Source organism: Theropithecus gelada, chromosome 6, assembly GCF_003255815.1.
Source record: "Theropithecus gelada isolate Dixy chromosome 6, Tgel_1.0, whole genome shotgun sequence".
In the NCBI taxonomy this organism is placed as follows: domain Eukaryota; kingdom Metazoa; phylum Chordata; class Mammalia; order Primates; family Cercopithecidae; genus Theropithecus; species Theropithecus gelada.
The window spans coordinates 2,534,080-2,544,889 of NC_037673.1; the positions used below are offsets into that span (position 1 = coordinate 2,534,080).

The 10,810-nt window shown below is 39.4% G+C and overlaps 1 pseudogene across 1 annotated transcript; it reads right to left on the minus strand.

Moving 5' to 3' along the window:
• Positions 1-6,033: 6,033 nt before the first annotated feature.
• Positions 6,034-7,452, minus strand: LOC112626431 (annotated as a pseudogene). The gene has a single exon (XR_003119887.1). The product of XR_003119887.1 is annotated as a 3-hydroxyisobutyryl-CoA hydrolase, mitochondrial pseudogene (transcript).
• Positions 7,453-10,810: the final 3,358 nt, after the last annotated feature.

The following is a 10,810-nucleotide window of genomic DNA, read 5'->3' on the forward strand; positions in this document are numbered from 1 at the left end:
GAGGAAAAGGAAATTATGCATTTCTGCTGCCCAGGTAAATTGGTTAAGTATTTCTGGAGGCCTTTTTTAAACATTTATCACAATTCAAAAATTTCAAATTTCATAATCTCCGATATAAGAATTACCTTTCCAGAAATTTAAACTATGGAAATACACTGAAATATGGGTTTGAGGCTATTTATTCTTGCATATTTTCAATAGCCTAAAATTGGAAGCTGTGTATACACCCGCTAGCAGAAAGATTTCCAATAAGTAACAACACACTGATGAACAGAATAGTTAGTAGCTTTTACAGTCGTTCATCCAGATTATATGTATGTTAAAATATTTGTTAAGATTTTCACTATATGGTTAAGTGTTTAATTTCTGAGCAATAGAATAATGGGATCTAGGATATGCTTATTTATTTCCATAAGATTTTATTATTTTAATTTCTACTATAAGTATGTATCAGTTTATAATTTTAGAAAAAGAGAAGATAGAGTAAGTATGCTTACTTATTTATTTCCATATGATTTTATTATTTTAATTTTAGAAAACTCCAGTTTATAATTTTAGAAAAAGAGAAGATAGGCCAGGCACAGTGGCTCATGCTTGTAATCCCAGCACTTTGGAAGGTCGAGGCAGGTGGATCACCTGAGGTTAGGAGTTCGAGACCAGCCTGGCAAACATGGTGAAACCCCATCTCTACTAAAAATACAAAAATTAGCCAGACGTGGGGGTGCATGCCTGTAGTCCCAGCTACTCGGGAGGTTGAGGCTGGAGAATCCCTTGAACCTGGGAGGCGGAGGTTACAGAGAACCAAAATCGTTCCATTGCACTGCAGCCTGGGCGACAGAGTGAGACTTAGTCTCAAGGAAAAAAAAAAAAGAAAAAGAGAAGATAGAAAATAGGTCCTTGGTTAAATATGTTATAATATGGCTAAAACGAATGAAGTAGCAGTGCCTGCAATTAAGTGGAAGCACAGCCGCTAGAATTTGTTAGAATATCTACATGTGTGGCAAAGCTACTGTGACCGGCATAACCATGTGTGCACGTGTATGCATTAATAAAGACGTGTAAAGCAAAACGACACCTGCTTCCTTGACCTAGTCCGTCGTCACAGCGGTCATTCATCCTGAATAGAGCTGGTGTGAATGGCATCAGTGATGTATTGCTTTGGGCTGATCCAGCAACCACTTCCGATTGCACCTCGGCAGCAGCCCTCTGCGTCTTACAGGGCAATCGTCCTCAGCAGGAGATGATTTTGAATTGTCATATGAGTGGGGAACTGGATAACTTAGTACCCTACCGCACAACAAATTACCCTGCCCCGAATACCAACATCACCCTCATCCCAGAAATACTGCTGTATCCTAATGGAATCCCTGGCTTTCACCTGAGTACATGGGTGTCTTGAAGAGAGACTACAGTTCCCAGATTCCTAACAGCTAGGTGTAGCCATATGGCTAAGCATTGGCCAATAGGGTGTGAGCAAAGAGATCAAGGCAACTCCCTGGCAGTGTCCTCGTCGGTGGATGGCTCACAAGTCTTCCCCAGCATCCTTGTTCTTGGCTGGAATGCCATGTGGCCACACAATGCAGATGGGGGCAAGACCCTGTATCCACAGGGCAGGAGCAGCAAGGGGCACAGACAGGCTCCCAGGGTGGCGTCAGGGTGCTGAGATGCCCACGCCTGTTTCCCAGCACAAGTCACACCCACAGGGAGAGTCCTTTAACCACTATTGTTCTGGCTCCCTCCCTCCCTCCCTCCCTCCCTCCCTCCTTTCTTTCTTTCTTTCTTTCTTTCTTTCTTTCTTTCTTTCTTTCTTTCTTTCTTTCTTTCTTTCTTTCTTTCTTTCTTTCTTTCTTTCTTTCTTTCTTTCTTTCTTTCTTTCTTTTTGTCTTTCTTTCTTTCTCTCTTTCTCTCTCTCTCTTTCTTTCTTGGCGGAGTTTCGCTCTTGTTGCCCAGGCTGGAGTGCAATGGTGCGACCTCAGCTCACCACAACCTCAGCCTCCCAGGTTCAAGCAATTCTCCTGCCTCAGCCTCCCTACTAGCTGGGATTATAGGCATGTACCACCACACCCGGCTAATTTTGTATTTTTAGTAGAGACGGGGTTTCTCCATGTTGGTCAAGCTGGTCTCGATCTCCTGACCTCAGGTGATACGCCCACCTCGGCCTCCCAAAGTGCTGGGATTACAGGCATGAGCCACCACGTCTGGCGGCTTTGTGTCTTTCATGAGTGAACCAGATCCAAACAAATCTGGAGCTGACATTTTATCTACGTAAGTTATACAGGATTCTACTGTTTCTGTAAATAATTTCAACATTATTGATAAAAATAAGATTGCCCTGATTGCTGTAACACATGATCACAAATTTGGTGACTTAAGATGACTGACATGTTTTCTCTCATAGTTCTGGAGGCCTGAAGTCCTAAGTCAGGGTGCTGGCAGGACTGGCTCCCTCTGGAGGCTCAGGGGAGAAGTCTTCTGCCCTTACCTTCTGTGTCCCAGGCTGGCCGGCAATCCTGGGGTTCCTTGGCTTGTGGCCACATCACTCCAGTCTCTGCCTCTCTCTTCACATGGCTTTCCCTCTGCTCCTGTCTTCTCTTTTGTCTCTTGTTAGGATGACTGCCATTGGATTTAGGACTCACACAGATAATGCAGGATGACTTCGTCTCAAGCTATTTTACCTAATTCCATCTGCAAAGACCCTTTTTTGAAATAATATCACATTCATGGGGGCTGGGGTTTAGGATATGGAATATTTTGGGGGGTCACCATTTGACCCTCTATAGACCGCTAACCCAATCTTATTTCCCCTCCCCAGGGAAATCCCCAGAGCTCTCTCTAAGTATTTATATGCATGTTTATACAATTACAGACATGTATACATGTTTGTGCACCTATAAACAAATTAGACCTAGGTACACATGCATGCACACCTGTAGATATGCATGGCTTGTGTGCATGCATGAGCACCTGTAGACATGCATGAGCACCTGTAGACATGTGCACCTATAGACATATAATGTATGTAGACATACATTGCTTCAATAGACTTGTTTGATGCAGAGTTGCCACAAATCCTCAATTTATTTAAAACAAAACAAAAAAAACAACATTCTTTGTGAAGTGTGATAAAGTGAAACACCATAAAAAAAGATGCAGCTCACATATATAAGCGTTACGTGTCTACAGGTGCCCATGAGTGATGTCTGCAGGTGCACCCACATATCCACCAAGGCCTTGAATGTCTACAGGTGTACATGCATGCACACAGGCCTTGTATGTCTACAGGTGCACACACATATGCATACAGGCGTTGTGTCTACAAGAGCACATGAACACAGACCATGTGTTGTATGTCTACAACTGCACAAGCATTTAGGCCTTGTATGTCTACAGGTGCACACACATATGCATGCAGGCCTTGTATGTCTACAGGTACACACACACATGCACACAGGCCTTGTATGTCTACAAGTGCACATGCACACAGGCCATGTATGTCCACAAGTGCACATGCATTTAGGCTTTGTATGTCTACAGGTGCACATGCACATCCTCACTTCCTGTCTCTGTCACGTTTTGGAAATTCTCAGAATATTTTAAACTTTTTGTTATTACAGCTGTTTTGGTGGTCTGTGATCAGTGATCTTTGATGTCACTCTTGTAATTGTTTTGGGGCACCAGGAATCACACCCATATAGGACTGAGAACTTAATCAATAACCATTGTTTGTGTTCTGGCTGCCCCATTACCTAGTTGTTCCCCAACTCTCTTCCTCTTCTCAGGCCTCCCTATTCTCTGAATCATGGCAATATTGAAATTAGGCCAATTAATAACTCTACAATGGCCTTTAAGTGTTCAAGTGAAAGGAAGAGTTGCACGTCTCTCACTTTAAATCAAAATCTAAGAATGATTAAGCTGAGTAAGGAAGACATGTCAAAAGCCAAGATAGGCCAAAAGCTAGGCCTCTTGTACCAAAGAGTCAGCCAAATTGTGAATGTAAAGAAAACAGTTTTGAGGGAAACTAAAGTGCTACTTTAGTGAAAACAAGAATTGTGAGTGAAACAGGCATATTGTTGATAGGAAGAAAGTTTAAATGCTCTAGATAGAAGATCAAACCAGACACACAATTCCCTTAAGCCAAAACCCAATCCAGAGAAAGGTCTTAATTCTCTTCAATTCTATGAAGCTTGAGAGAGGGAAGGAAACTGAAAAAAAAAAAAAAAAAAAAAAAAGTCAGGAGCTAGCAGAGGTGGGTTCATGAGGTTTAAGGAAAAAAGACATCTCCATAACATGAAAGTATCAAGGTGAAGCAGCAAGAGCTGATGGAGGAGCTGCAGCAAGTTATGCAGCAGATCTACCTAAGATCGTTCATGAAGGTGACTACACTAAACAACAGATTTTCAGTGTAGATGAAACAGCCTTCCATTGGAAGAAGATGCCACCTAGGACTTTCGTACCTTGAGAAAAGTCAATGCCTGGCTTCAAAGCTTCAAAGGACAGGCTGACTCTCTTGTTAGGAGCTGGTGGAGCTGGTGACTTTCAGTTGAAGCCAATGCTCATTTACCATTCTGAAAGTCCTAGAGCCCTTAAGAGTGATGCTAAATCTACTCTGCCTACGTTCTATAGTTGAAACAACAAAGCCTGGATAATAGCACATCTGTTTACAGCATGGTTTCCTGAATATTTTAAGCCCATTGTTGAGACCTACTTCTCAGAAAAAAAGATCTCTTCCAAAATACTACTGCTCATTGACAGCTCACCTGGTTTCCACCCAAGAGCTCTGATGCAGATGTACAAGGAGATGAATGTTGTCTTCATGTCTATTACCAGATCCATTCTGCAGCCCAAGGATCAAGGAGTCATTCTGACTTTCAAGTCTTAATATTTGAGAATACATTCTGTAGGGCTCTAGCTGCCATAGACAGTGATTCCACTTGATGCATCTGGGCAAAATAAGTTGAAAATCTTCTGGAAACAATTCACCATATTAGATGCTGCTAAGAACATTCATGATTTGTAGGAAGAGGTCAAAATATCAACATTAATAGGAGTTTAGAAGAAGTTTATTACCACCTTCATGGATGACTTTGAAGGCATCAAGACTTCAGTGGAGGAAGTAACTGCAGATGTGGTAGAAACAGCAAGATAACTAGAATTAGAAGTGGAGCCTGAAGATGGAACTTGATTGCTACAATCTCATGAGAGAACATTTGAGGAATTCCTTCTTATGGATGAGCAAAGAAAGTGGTTTCTTGAGATGGAATATCTTCCTGGTGAAGATGCTGTGAACATTGTCGAAATAACAAAGGATTTAGAAATTACCTAAACTTAGCTGATAAAGCAGCAGAGAGGAAACACTCCAATTTTGAAGGAAGTTCTACTGTGGGTAAAATGCTATCAAATGGCATTACATACTACATAGAAATCTTTCATGAAAGGAAGATATAACCAATGGGGTAAACTCCATTCTTGTATTATTTTAAGAAATTGCTACAGTCACTTCAACTTTCAGCAACCACCACTCTGATCAAGCAGCAGCCACTGACATTGAGGCAAGACAATCCGCCAGCAAAAAGATGAGGACTCCTTGAAGGCTCAGATCATCCTTAGCATTTTTTACCAATAAAGTATTTTAAATTAAGTTATACACACTGCTTTTTAGACATAATGCTATTGCACACTTAATAGACTACTGTAAAGGATAAATATAATTTTTTTTTTTTTGAAACAGAGTCTTGCTCTGTCACCCAGGCTGGAATGCAGTGGCACAGTCTCGGCTCACTGCAAGCTCCACTTCCCGTGTTCACGCCATTCTTCTGCCTCAGCCTCCCGAGTAGCTGGGACTACAGGTGCTTGCCACCACACCCGGCTAATTTTTTTGTATTTTTAGTTGAGACAAGGTTTCACTGTGTTAGCCAGATGGTCTCCATCTCCTGACCTTGTGATCTGCCCGCCTTGGCCTCCCAAAGTGCTGGGATTACAGGCGTGAGCCACCATACCCAGCCAGGATAAACATAACTTTTTTTATAGCTAGTTCCAACAAAGCTTTATTTGTGAACTCTGATATTTCATATAATTTTCATGTCCTGAAATATTAGTCTTTGATTTCTTTTCCCAACCATTTAGCAATGTGGAAACCATTCTTAGCTTGCAGTGTGTATAAAAATAGGCAGCAAGCTGGGTTTGGCCTATGTACTGTAAATTGCCAACCCATGGTACAGAATATACCTGGAAAGCCTGTCACCTCAAAATTTCAAATCATTGCTTCCCAAAGATCTAAAGTGATTATTCAAATCTTCATCAGTAACTTGTTTTAGATCAGCTGGTTTCCATTTTGGACTCTGGTCTTTATCAGTTACAACAGCCCTAACACCTTCATAAAAGTCATGACTTCCCACGCAAGCTTGACTTAGCCGATACTCCATAGTTAGTACTTCTTGCAAGGTCTTTGAAGACCCCTCCATGAGTTACCTTTGTGTGATCTTTAGAGATGATGGAGACATTCTATTAATTACCTTCAATTGCTCTAGGGCGAAAGATGAACCACCTTGCTGTAAGTTTTCAGTAATTTGTCCCACAGTATTGGCTGAAAAGCAACTGTTTATTTTGCCCATGTGTTCCTTAAGTAAAAAGACTTGTCCCGATCAATCTTAGACTCTGTATGGTAATTTTCTAAGACGGCTGCAACATTTTCTTTTGAAGGAGATTTCAAGGCTAACAAATCTTCCTCTAACATGCCCAACTTTTCAGAATCTACAAAGTGTGTAGCAACTCCTGCTCTGTACACATCTTCATTTTAATCTGAATCCTGTTAATGCAAGGGAGTGACCAAGTTTTCCTCGAAGGCGTGGCAAGAAATAGCCTCCACTCACATCAGAGAACAGTCCTACTGCCGTTTCTGGCGTGGCAAAAAGACACTTTTTGTAGCCACTCGAAGCCGCCCATGGACGGAGAGACCAACTCCCCCATCCATTGTAGTTCCATGAATAACTGCAACATAAGGTGTGTAGCAAGAACCAAAAGCATTATTCAGCATAGAGTCTTCTCTGAAGAAAACTAGAGCTATCTTCCGTTTTGCCTTTTCAGCTTCCGAGACCACTCTGAGATCACCCTCAGCACAGAAAGCCGTTCCTCCAGCTCCCTTTATAACGATCAGGAAAGTTTCAGGCTCTTGTTCCCACTTCTCTAGTTGTGGATAAATCTGCCAAATCCTATTAAGAGTCAGTGCATTTAGGAACTTTGGTCTGTTTAGTGTTATGATTCCTGCACACCCTTTTTTGTTTGTTTGTTTGTTTGTTTGTTTTTTTATTCCACTAGCACATCTTCTGCTACTTCTGTGTGCTTGGACTTTCTCAAATGGTGCAGTATGGTATTAATCCTTTTGAATGCATTAAACCTCAACATGAGCGTCCACACCTCCTGCTGCCCCATCGCTAAATACTCGAGAGCTAACGCAGCAGAGCAAGAAGCACCCAGACGTTTCCAGCACCTCCAAATACAGCTTTTTATATGCATTGGGAAAATCAAAAATTTGTGTGACTTGCTTTATTACAGTGGTCTGGAACCACTCAGCTCTGAAGTATGCCTGTATATACACGCGTGTGTATCTATAAACATGTAAATCCTGTGTAAACATATGTGTGCACCTATAGATGTGTAAGGCCTGCATCCACAGGTATGTGCACCTGTAGACATGTAAGGCGTATGTATACATATATACATGTCAGCTGTGAGAGTGGACTTCACTAATTGCTAATGAACAGAACATGTCAGAAATGATGGAATGTCACTTCCAACATTAAGTATTAAAAGATTCTGATTTTCCACCTTGAGTCTCCTTTCTCTCATTATCCTCCGGTCACTGATCTGGGGAAAATTAGCTGCCGAGGTTTCCCTGAGACCAGTGACCTGAGGTCATGAGGCCACCTTGTGTACAGGCTCACGTGGTGAGAGTGAGGCTGGTCAACAGCCAGGTGAGTGGGCTTGGAAGCCGGTCCCTGCCCCTGTTGAACACTTAAAACAAATCGTCTAATTGTTCAAGTTCAATATTGAAAGGCGAATTAGACTAAGCTTATTACGTATAGGTATTTAACTTTTCTACTTTCTTTCTATTTAATCTGTTAGTTTCTGAATTTTAAGTTACTGTCTCTTACAATGACTGAGAAGTTTCTACTTTATGTACATTGTGTGTTTTTAAGTTGTTATGTGCAGAAAAGTTTATGACTGACATGTCTTCTTAATGCATTATTCCTTTTATTGTATAAATAACCAGTTTTATCCCCTTGTTATTTTCACCCTGACTTCTAATTTACTTTCTGTCAATACCTCCAGTTGCTAGCTTTTTATTAGCATTGGATTGGCATCCATTTCCCATCCCATTCTTTTCAACCTCCATATGAAAGTTGTGCCTTGGTGCGTCTCTTCTGTTGGTGCATAATTGGATGTTTTTAACCCAATTTGTAAGATTCTCTCTTTGGCTACATGAACAGAACTCACATTTATTATGAGTACTGATCTGCTTTACTTTTCTGTCAAATAGTTTATTTCTAGATATTATATTTCCCATTTTATTCTTTCCTCATAAATGTCATTGTTTTTAATTGACAATGTTTTCTCAGTTACTTTCCAACCTCTCTCTAATTATATTCAAAAATACAATTTTTTTCAAGCATCATTATTAAGGCGTCATTTTCGATGTGGTGATTTAGTGGGGGCTGTTGAGTAAAATTGCTATGAACATTCACATGCAAGCTTTTGTTGGATTATGTTTTCATTTATCTTAGGCAAATACCTAGGTGTACAAGCACCATGCCATATGCTTAGTGTATGTGTGACTTTGTAAGAACCTTCCAAACTGCTTGCCAAAGGGCTGTCTCACTTGACATTTCCACCAGTGAGGTGTAGCATTCATACCAACACTTGCTACTCGTTATATTTTTCAGCTTTGTAACTTTAGCTAGTCTAGTGGTTTTGTGCTAATATCTTCTTGAGATTTTAATTTGCATTTCTCTGACAACATGGCAAACATTTTTCTCATGTGCTTATTGGTCATTTATGTATCTTTTGTTTATAAATGACATGTTGAAATACTTGCCAACATTTTGAAAAAATCTGGTTTTTCAATATATTCTTAAGTTATGAGAGTTCTTTACATATTTTGGGTACAGGACCTTGGTCTGAAATATGTATTATGAATATTTCTGCCAATATATGGCTTACCTCATTTAAAAAAAAGTCTAAGAAGAGAAGTTTTCTATTTTGTTGAAGTTCAAATTATCAGTTTTTTTTTTTAATTTGGGATTTAGCTTTTTGCATCATATGCAGGAAATTTATGCTAGCCTCTATGTCACAAAGATTTTCTCCTCATTTCTTCCAGGAGTTTTGTAGTTTATAATTTTAGATTTAGGCCTATGACCCGTTTCAAGTTTTTTTGGTGTGTGTCTGACAGGTGCTGGTTTGTTTGTTTTGCTTTTGTTGTTTTTGTGCTTTAGCTGATATCCAGTTGTTCTAGTACTATTTGTTAAAAAGATTATCTTTTCCCTATTAACTTGACTGGAAAATCAACTGAACCCTGAAGTGCACATCGATTTGTAGGCTATTAACTTTATTCCATTGATCTGCATGTGTCTTTCAAAGTGGATACCACATTGACTTTGTTACTGAGGCAGACGTGGAAGTCAGCTGGCGTAAGTTTGTCAGCTCTGCCCTAGCTGTGTTGGCTCTTCCAGATTCTCTGCATTTTCATAGAAGTTTTAGAATAATCTGGTCATTTTCTACTAAAATGTCTGTTGGGATTTTGATTTCAATGACTCTATTGATTAATTGGGGGAAAATTGATATCACAATATTGAGTCTTTCCATCAATGAACATGATATTTCTTGCCATTTATTTAGATTTATTTAATTTCTCCCAGAAATATGCTGTAGTTTAGTATATAATATGGCACATATTTTGACTTTTTTATTCCTACATAGGTTTCGATGCTGTTGATAATGGACATTTAAAAAATTCATTTTCCAATTGCTCATTGCTAGCAGAGAGAAATATCATTAACTATTATATGTTGACCTTTTGTTATATGACCTTGATACATTAGTCAGTTAATTCTAGCAGCTTTTGTAGATTCTTTAGAATTTTCTACATCCAGAGATTATGTTATGTACAAATAAAGGCAATTTTATTTCTTTCTTTGCAATGTGTATGACTTTTGCTTCTTTTTCGTGCCGTATTGCACTGGGTAGAAGCCCCAGGACGATGCTGAGAAGAAGTGGTGGGAGCAGACGTTGCCTTGCCCCTGATTATAGGGAGGAAAGCATTGTTTTTCATCATTAAATATGTTGTTAATTGTAGACTGACTGTATATGTTCTTTATTGGATTGAGGATGTCCCTTTCTCCCCTTATTTTGTTGAGAGCTTCAATTTTGTCGAATGCTTTTCTCTTTTTTTCTTCCGTAAATTCGGGTAATCAGGTAGTTTTTCTTCTTTATTTTGTTAACAAGGTGAATCATGTTAATCAATTTTTGAATGTTAATTAATCCCAAATTTTTGGGATGAACTCTATTCAGTCACAATAGATTTTATTTTTATGGCTAGGTTTAATTTGCTAATATTTTATAAAAGAATTTGCATATTCAATGATAGCTATTGTTCTGTATGTTTCTTGAGATATTTTTGTCCGGTTTTGGTAATCTGGTATCAAGGTAGTTTGGCCTCATAAAAAAAATTAGGAAACTTCTCTATTTTCTAAAAATAAAAAGTGTATTATTATTTATTCCTTAAATGATTGATAGAATTTACTACTGAAGTCATATG